Genomic DNA, 9,018 nt, shown 5'->3' with positions numbered 1-9,018 from the left:
TTAGCAGATATTAGTTTGTGCTAAGTTGCGTGGACTGGTTGTCGTGGAGTGGGACAGGGTACATCCTCGGGAGGATAGACCAAAAGGGAAGAAGGTGTATAGGGAGGGACTACACCCTGTCTACACCATCAGAGTTGTTGGTCAAGGCCTCCTATGGCGGCAATATGGGTTGCATGCCCTTCACTTGGAGGTGGGGCTGGTCACACGACTTTCAAAAGTGTGATGAGAGGAGGACCTGAGGAGCTTAGCCTGTCAAACCCGACTCTTCTCTCTACGCTTGACTATCATTGCTTGTGTGTGTTGATATTGTTTATACATGGTGACACAAAAATCAGTGTTTATTTATATACATATCTATGGATCCATGTCACATCATGAGGATAAGAACCAAGTGTAGAACTCGGGGTTGTACCGGAGCGTGGCACACGCATCTAGTATTCGTGGCAGCTGACTTAATACTGATAGATATTTTGCCACGTCGAGTAGCATGGAACCTTGACCGAGTCTACTGGCAATATGTAACTCCTCCTCGGTGAGAACCTTATCAATCAAAGGGCCCTGTAGCCTAGTCCCAGCTAAGTCCGTACCCCGAATGTCAGTGAGCACTCGAAGGGAAGTTGGTGCCACGTAGGTTGGGTCTCTTTGAGACTGCCATTTGGCCAATCGCTCTTCTGAGACCGTCATGATATGAGCCCCTAGTTTGGCCATTACAACGCGGATTTCACACCAACGCCGCTCAAATTGACTTTGGTCTGCTGACAGTCGCTTTAGTAGCTCTATGTCTATGAGATTCGGTCGACAGAGCACTTCATTGAACGTGACGGTTAAGCGTAGTTCGTCAGCCTCCCCATCAGGGATGAGTCGCATCTGTTCATGCAGGAGCCGGTCGTAGTGCCCGTTAAGATGTTCTTGTTCTTCCCATGATAGAGAAAAGGTCAAGTAATCTCCAAGCTGCTCCTTGGGGATCGTGCCCACATCCGCAAGGACGTAGACACGCTCGACCACTTTGAGCTTAGCCTCCAACTCAGTTAAGCATTCTGCGACACTTCTATGTTCAACGAGGGCTTGCTCGGTTGCTATCTCATGCAAAGTTCTAAGAGTTTCCTTAGGCTTTAGCATGGCTGGGGGCTCAGGCCTAGATGAGCAAGATTGGTCCACGCTAGGCTTTCTCATGCTCTTGGGGTTCTCATGTTTCTCCTGAGGTTTTGCTGTCATTTCGTCATGGTTCTTCTCGGATGTGACTGGTATAGACTTGTCACCCTGTTGTGACAGCGTTGTATCCACTCTTGATTGATCAATGCGAGTTCTATTGTCAGTGGATAGAGTGTTGCAAGCAACTGTTGGATGGCAACGGTTGCTTTGGTTTCTCAGAACACACGGATGTGTCTGGGGTTTCACCGCTATTAGGAGAGGCATCAGTGGGTTCATTGGTGGATGGACTCGATGCTTTATTCATCAGCTCTCCAGTGCCCTTCGTCTCAATGTTCTTTGGGTCCACAACCACCTGCAATTGTTGTTGTTTTCTCTGCTTTCTCCTCTTTTTCTTGGTCAATGAAGGTGCCTCTCTCAACGACTTAGGACCTTGGACTAGATCAACCGTTGATGTGTTTGGTTGGGCCTCAGCCTTCTCTTTCTCTAGTGTGTCCTTTCGGGACATGGCCGTGGCCTGCTGAATAGCCTTGCTAGGTTGTGAGAGCACAACTGCCTCCCTTTTCGGAGAGTCTAGCCCTTCAGCCAACTCCCTTGTGTTTAACTCCTCCAGCCTTGGCTTTAGGCCCTTTGAAAGTGCTGGAGTTGTCGAGGGATTTGGTTACGACACCTCCTCCACAGGTAAAATACTAAGGACACGTTCCACAAGGGGCATTGTCACGGCCAAAGGCTGTGACTGTTGTGATCCCGGATTGGAAGTAGTAGCAACTAGTTCAGTGGGCTAGCTACCCTTGGTGGATTGTGGTGTCAAGTCCCTAGGGCGATCAGAAGTGGTTGTGCCTTTTGTTGGCCTTTGAGCACTCATTTGTGTAGATCGAACATGAGTTGATCTAGTCGCGTTAGGTGGCTCAGGCATATCCTTGGGTCGAGAGCTACAGATGGCATCATGTCCCACCTCTTTGACGATTGGAAGCTTAGATGGAGATAGAGATTGGAATTGAGCAGTCGCCCTTAACAATTGCCATGGTGCTTCCTGTGTCTGTTTGGGAGAAGAGGGCGTAAGAGCTCTAGGACTCTTGGGTGGACTTGGCACTCGCTGAATGATCTGCTCGAGGTTACTAGACGATTGTGCCATTTGCTTTGTTGAGAGATTAGCCTTGCCTTGAGCAATGTTGTGCCTATGATGCTGGTTCTCCCCTTGGGGAATCAAAGGCTCATTGGGCACTAATGGCATTTATGCACGCTCAATGATTACATATGACATCTGCTTATTCAGTATGCTAGGTTGAGGCTCTTTCTTTCGAACACTCATGTCCGGTTTCTTACCTCGAGACCTAGAGTTTCTCTTAGATTTCCTCCTGTGCTTCGTTGCTTTTGATGCACTCTAGCCCTCAGCTGCTAGAGGAGGTTTAGCAGGGGGTTTTGGTACCCAAATCCATTGGTTACCTGCGTAGTATCCTTGAGCACGTAGCAACGCTTTGGATATCCATCGTGGCGTTGTGCTGGCTCTCCATCGATGCCTCCGTCTATAAGACTTGGGTTTCTTTTGGGGTCTTCTATGATATTTGTAAGTCCAAAGCCCGTCCTTGGCATTGTCTCTTGACCTTTTGTTTCAAGCATGGACTCACTCACTGGTCCTCGTTGTTCGACCTGTGCTTGTATCAACTCTTCCAACAAGTCCTTGCCCTCATTAGTAGGCTTGACTGTTACGTCAGCACCTTCCTTGCCTTTCCCTCGAGGTTTGATGAGGTCACCCTTGCTAAAGGTTGTGACTATCCTCACACCCGGTAGTGTCAGGTGTATCATCTGTGCTACATAGTCAGCCTCACACTTGGTTGCCCTTTTGAAGGGTCTTCCAAGGAGGGTTTCTTTCCCACAGCTAGCACTATTTGGAGGAACATGAAATAGGATAGGCAAGCTTTCAGTTTCAATTGTCGCAAGGATTTTGCACTTCCCTATGAGTGCTTGTGGGTGTCCCCCATAAGGGCTAAGAGTTGCACTAGTCGGTGTGAGCTCTGGTTGGCCTAGTAGGGTCCATGATTCATAGGTCAAGATGTTAAAATCTGCTCCTTCATCAATCAGAGCATCGATAGTATGCTCTCTTTTCGCGGTGAGTTTGACCCTAAGATAAGCCGGTGGTACTATGTCTTCATCTTCCGGGTCCTGGCTTGTAAATTTAAGCCTTTTGATCGATGCCCTTAAGTTCTCGACTGCACGACCAGATGTGGATTCTCCACTGCTGTCTTGGGTTGTCTGTGCAGCGTTGCTCAAGGTACATCTCTCGTCAAGAGTGTCATGTCTAGTCATCTTGGCATCTGTAGCTTGCTCATGTTGAATTTCGCTCTGACTAGACATGGTATGAACACAATGTCTTTGTGTTCTAGTGATGTGGCCTTTTTGCCCTTGATGGCTAGATTGGCCCGATGAGGTTCTAGGGTCTCTGTTTGTCTCTGTTCGGGTATGGGCTTTTGGCTGCTCTTTTGCATGTGAGACTCCATGCTGGTGCAGAGCCATTGCTTTACTAGGGTCCAATTTGGAAGACCTGTCACGGCGCGCGTTTTCTCTCCAACCTACTCGGGGGAGGTGCGGAGGAGAGCCCCCTCTACGAGGGTCCGGGGGGGCAGTCCCCCCCGGCCTGCAGGGCTGTTACGATAGAAGTCATATGCAATTTGGAGGATTGTTTATAGCCAAATTTTGAACTACGTGCTCGGAATCCTAGCCTAGTGAGGATCTGTGATGTGCCTTTAGCTCTACGTAGCCTTTGAGGTCAATCCTGGGGTTTAGATGTATCAAAATTTGTGTTCAAGACACATGTCCGATTTTGATAGTTTTTTGGTCCGATTCTAAGATGTCTGATTTTAAGGCGTCCGATTTGGATTGGTCTGATCGGCCCAGTGGTCCGATTTTGGTCACGTCCAATTCTAAGAGTCGGATAAAAAAGTGGTCCGATTTTCAAGTGGTCCAAGTCCGAGTCGGACGGGGTTGGTCCGATCGGACGACAGTCCAAGTGGTCCGATTTTCGAAATCGGACGGGTTGGTCCGAGTGGTCTGATCGGACGGTTGTCCGGGCATTCGATTATGGACTGGTCCGAGTGGTCAGATCGTGAGTGGTCCGATTATAGACTCGTCCGAGTGTTCAAAATCGGACGGGTTGGTCCGAATCCGAGTGGTCCGAGTGCCACGTGGCACGTCCGATTCTAAGCTAGTCCGATTCTAGGAATCGGACGGTCCGATTCCAGAACTCGGGTGGTCCGATTCTGGGAATCGAACCACAGCGAGTTGGTCCGAGTGCGTCGACGGCGGACGCGATTCCCGCGCGTTTGTCCCCTCCTCACTGTCTGGTGCACAAAATCACCACAAACTTTCTAGATCTAATCAGGGCACTCGTTGGAAAACACCAGACTCACCTGGAGTAGCACGAATCACCGGCGCCTAGAAATCGGGGCAGCGCTTCCTCGCTCTGTGAACCAAAAGTTCTCTCTCTTTCTCTCACACACAAGGCAAACCAAGGAAATGAGGTCTGTCTTGGCCTCCCAGGCCTCTTAAGGTCCTTTCCTAGCACTGCAGGACCTCACAGCTAGTTCACTGTCCCTATCTCACCCAGAACTTAAATCTGGTCCCCTGTTTTCCTGTTTTAGCCTATAATACAGCGACAGAAAACCCTATTGTTTGCCTGTTTTTTTCTTCTTTTTCTTTGTTTTTTCTACCCTAAATGCATCCAAATCACAAAATAAATACCTATGCTACTCCATTTCACAACATAAATCTCAGAAAGCAACAAACCTACTTGCCAAGGAGATCGAATACCATCTTCAACCCCCTCGCTTCCTACCTATCTACCTCAAGCACCGGTTCGGGGGAAACCCCTTACTTTGATGCTCGATTCGAAGCGCGCAAGCGCTCAAGGCTTGAATCCGTTGGTCTCGGCAATGGAACCAAAATGTGGGAGCTTTCACTCAACCGCCAAGACCCTCGGACCGCTTATTGTTTCAAGCATTCCAAGCCGAGCACTAATGGCTACCTCTCACATAGCTGACGCGCCATCCATATCTACGGGTGTAGTGAGCTTACCTTAATGCCGTTCGAGTTACCTCCTCTCCCGCGCACTCCGGTAGCTCGACGATCCAAGTGCAAGCTTCAAGCAAGCTCAATCCTCCCGCTCCAAGCTCCAAGCTCCATTTCCGCGAGCAAGGCAAGAGAAGAGAAGAGAAGAGAAGAAGAGAGGAGAAGATGGAGAGCTTCTCCTCCTCGGTCCCTCACCCTCACACACTCCCTCACACTCTCACACTCCCTCTCTCAAGCACAAGCTCAAGCAAGCAAGAACAAGAAGAAGAAGAAGAAGAGGAGAGCTACTTTTGGCCACACACAAGAATGAGCTTCTCATTCCCTTTTCAACTTTATATACAAAACCCTAAATCCCTTTTGGGCGGTCATTCCCTTTTCCCTTTTTACATGGCCGGCCGTAGCCCATGCCCTTTTTCCCATTGTCCTTCTATCTTCCTATCTTCCTTTCCATCGCCCATCTACATTTACAAATTGCACGGGTGAGAGCCCGGCGCTCTTTTACAAGATTTCAGGGTACGCCTTTTTATTTTAAAATGCGCCTTTCCCCTTTTGCTTTTGCCTTGGACTTTTAAGGTTGCCCTTGCGCTTTTGGCCCTTTCTCCTTTTCTTTCTTCAATCGGGCTACCTTTTTTTCGCCTTTGCCCTGCGTCTTTTCCACTTCCTTTTGCTTTCTTTGTGTTGGGGTTAACAATCATGGATGGTTTTTATGATGTGGGCATTGAGGTTTTTGTTATCATTTGCTTGAGCATCCACACTTTTCAACATTGCGACCTGGATCCTACTCATCAGGGAGATGTACCTATTTTTAGAGAATAGGGAATATATCAATTTAGCTCAAATCTTAATTGAGGGATCTGAGATGTTCTCTAGGCTAATGCTATCATTAGTGAAAATCTTCTACTTGTCCATCCCTCGCATTGCATAGTTGTCTCTCTTTGGTTGCTTCTCTTCTTATCTGGTAGGCTTCCCAAAACTTTGTGCACCACCATTGGATTAAGAGGGATCTCCACCTATTCCCTTGGTTGTTGCTCACTATAATGAATTAACTATTCCTATCAAGATAATACGTTGTGAGAAATTCTATGCACTGCTCATAATAAGTTTCCTCTTCCAATTTCTCCATGTACTTGTGCAGTTCACACTCTAGGACTTTATCAATATTTTGTGTGCACTTTGTCTACTTGTCTTGTTATACTCAAGTTCTAACAATATCTTGTGGGTGAGCTTTCAAGAAGTACCAAATTTGTTATGAATGAACCATATATATACAGCTTCACAAGAAAACCTAAAGCTTCACACCTCAAACAAGCACAATGAAATTTGAAATTTTCGCCTTAAAGCTTCATGTCTCACACATGGAAATTTTTGCATATTAGAAAAGTTAAAAAATATTCAAAAATGCTAAATTTACAAACTTTATGTGGAATATGCAAAGAGTTTGTACAACCTCCCCCTCCCCCCCAACACTCTAATGGACTACAATACTTCCAAGATTCCACAAGGGGTCATCACAACTATATTTACAACCACTAATTGTAGAAGTGCATATTGTATTCCATGGCAGTGTTGGGTAATTTAGGTTTAAACATTAGTAAGGTGGTCCCCTGAATTGACACAACTAGCAATATGAAGCTCTCCTTTGCTAAGGACATGATCAATATATATGGATGCAACATCTCATTATCTTGTAACATTTGTTTACATGTGAGAGCAAGTACCCAAAATGATGTGGGGGTAAAATAAGTAGGATTGTACTCTAATGTCTTAATGGCATGATTCTCCTTTGCATTGGTCATGATTTGACATCCCGCTCTTTTCCATTGTGGTCATAGAGTGAGCTAATGCTACAAGAACAAGGTATTGGTCTCTATAGAATTGGGTAGAGATAGAACCCCAACAACTAACTAACAATTGGGGTTCCTTTGCAAGTTAGTTGTTGAGGTTTAGAGATTGGGCTCTCTATAGAATTGACTTGAAGACCACAATTGGGTAGAGATGGTTATGGTACTTGTTTCCCTGGTTATGGGGGTTTGGTGTCCTAGGAATTTATGTATGGGGATATTAAGGTAGTTTTGTGCATGAGATTTGGCAACTAGATCACCAAGATAGTAGCCTTGTGCTTTGAATAAGGATTTATAAACCCATCGAGTTGTATTTGGGCATTGTTTGCATCACCATAGTATATGGTGTTAGCACCCATCGTTGATGATTCATATTGAATGGATGCACATGATTGGCTGGTCTATCATGTTCTACATAAACTTTGAGCAATTCATTGAGAAGAGCATCATTACTCTTGAAAGGGTGAATTGGGGTGTGTGGGGAGTGTCAATGGTACTCCATTCTCCATTGAGAAGCTAATACCCTTATTGAAAGTTATGATTATCTCGACATTGGGTAACTCCAAATGGATACATTATCATTCAAGATTGACTATAAAATTGGTGAATTATTTAAATGGGAATCCCAATAGTACCTCATTACCAACTCCTTTTATATTAGGCATCATGTAGAAGATATCACAATCTTGATGGTCAAGGTGATATGACATTTTCCTAGTAATGCATAAGGAGATCCCCCAACAGACAGATTTACTTTTGCTGTTGTTGACATGAGTGGGAATTTCTCCATTCCTATCCAATCATCATTTGTCAAGATATTATTATCAATACCTTCATTGATCAGGATAGTGATGTGGTAAGATGTCCTTATAGTTAGGGTGATACTCAAGTAAGTCAAAAGTATGGGGCTTTTATCCTCAGGGTCAAGTTTGATGACCCTAGCTGCCTGTATAGCAATGGGTGGTGGTGCCAATGGGGTTTCATGTAGAGGGTGTATTGGTGGATAATGTTTTTTAATTCGGCTTCCATTAAAAATCCTAAGCCTTCATTGTCAAGTGTCTTGAGATCAACATTGCTAGTTTTGCTAATGGCACATGTGTGGAATGAACCTAGATCTCTTAATTTCATTTTTTCCTTGTGCCCATTAATGGAATAAAATAGCACAAGGTTTCCCTTTTCAAATTCTTGTTGCTTAAAATGTTTATCAAACTAGGCCTTCCATCATGATTTTTTGCATATGAGGGCATGTGTGGCTAGCAATCAAATTTCAAACAATTGTTCCAATTCTATCAAGTTGTTGGTCCAAGCCTCCCAACCTTCCCATCCTTCTTGTATGACTACTTGTAAGCTTGGAATGGAAAACTCAATAGGCATAATTGCATCATTTCCACATGCCAATTTGAATGGTGTTTGACCAATCATAGTCTTATAGGTTGCTCGATATGCCCAGAGTGCTTCCATGAGTTTATTGTCCCAATCACTTTGTGAAGTTGAGACTACCTTAGTCAGCACATTGATTAGGATTTTTAGCTTGGCCATTGGCTTGTGGATAATAGGGTGAGAATTTTTAATGTATGATCATGAATGTGGTGAATAGATGTGTGATCACCTCATTAATGAAGTGTATACCCTAGTCACTTATAATCTTCATTGGGCAACCAAACTTAGAGATCACTTGCTCCCATAAAAATTTGGTAGTTTTTCTTGCGTTGTTTTTGCACATAGCTCTAGCCTCCACCCATTTAGTTAGGTAATCCATTGCAAGGATGATATATCTAGCTTGTGAAAATTTGTTGAAGGGCTTATGAGCTCCATTTTTTTCTTTATTATTGGAATTTTCATATGTTGGTATTTATCACAATGCTTCACAAATTTCATGGTATTGTGGAATTGGGTGGGCCACCATAATTGAGACTATAAAACCTTGTGACCGTGGAGTTTCTCTCAAAATGCCCCCTCACAA

Source organism: Lygodium microphyllum, chromosome 1 (assembly GCF_053477565.2).
Source record: "Lygodium microphyllum isolate KBCC chromosome 1, Lygodium_microphyllum_v1.1.10, whole genome shotgun sequence".
In the NCBI taxonomy this organism is placed as follows: Eukaryota; Viridiplantae; Streptophyta; class Polypodiopsida; order Schizaeales; family Lygodiaceae; genus Lygodium; species Lygodium microphyllum.
This window is presented reverse-complemented; position numbering follows the sequence as displayed.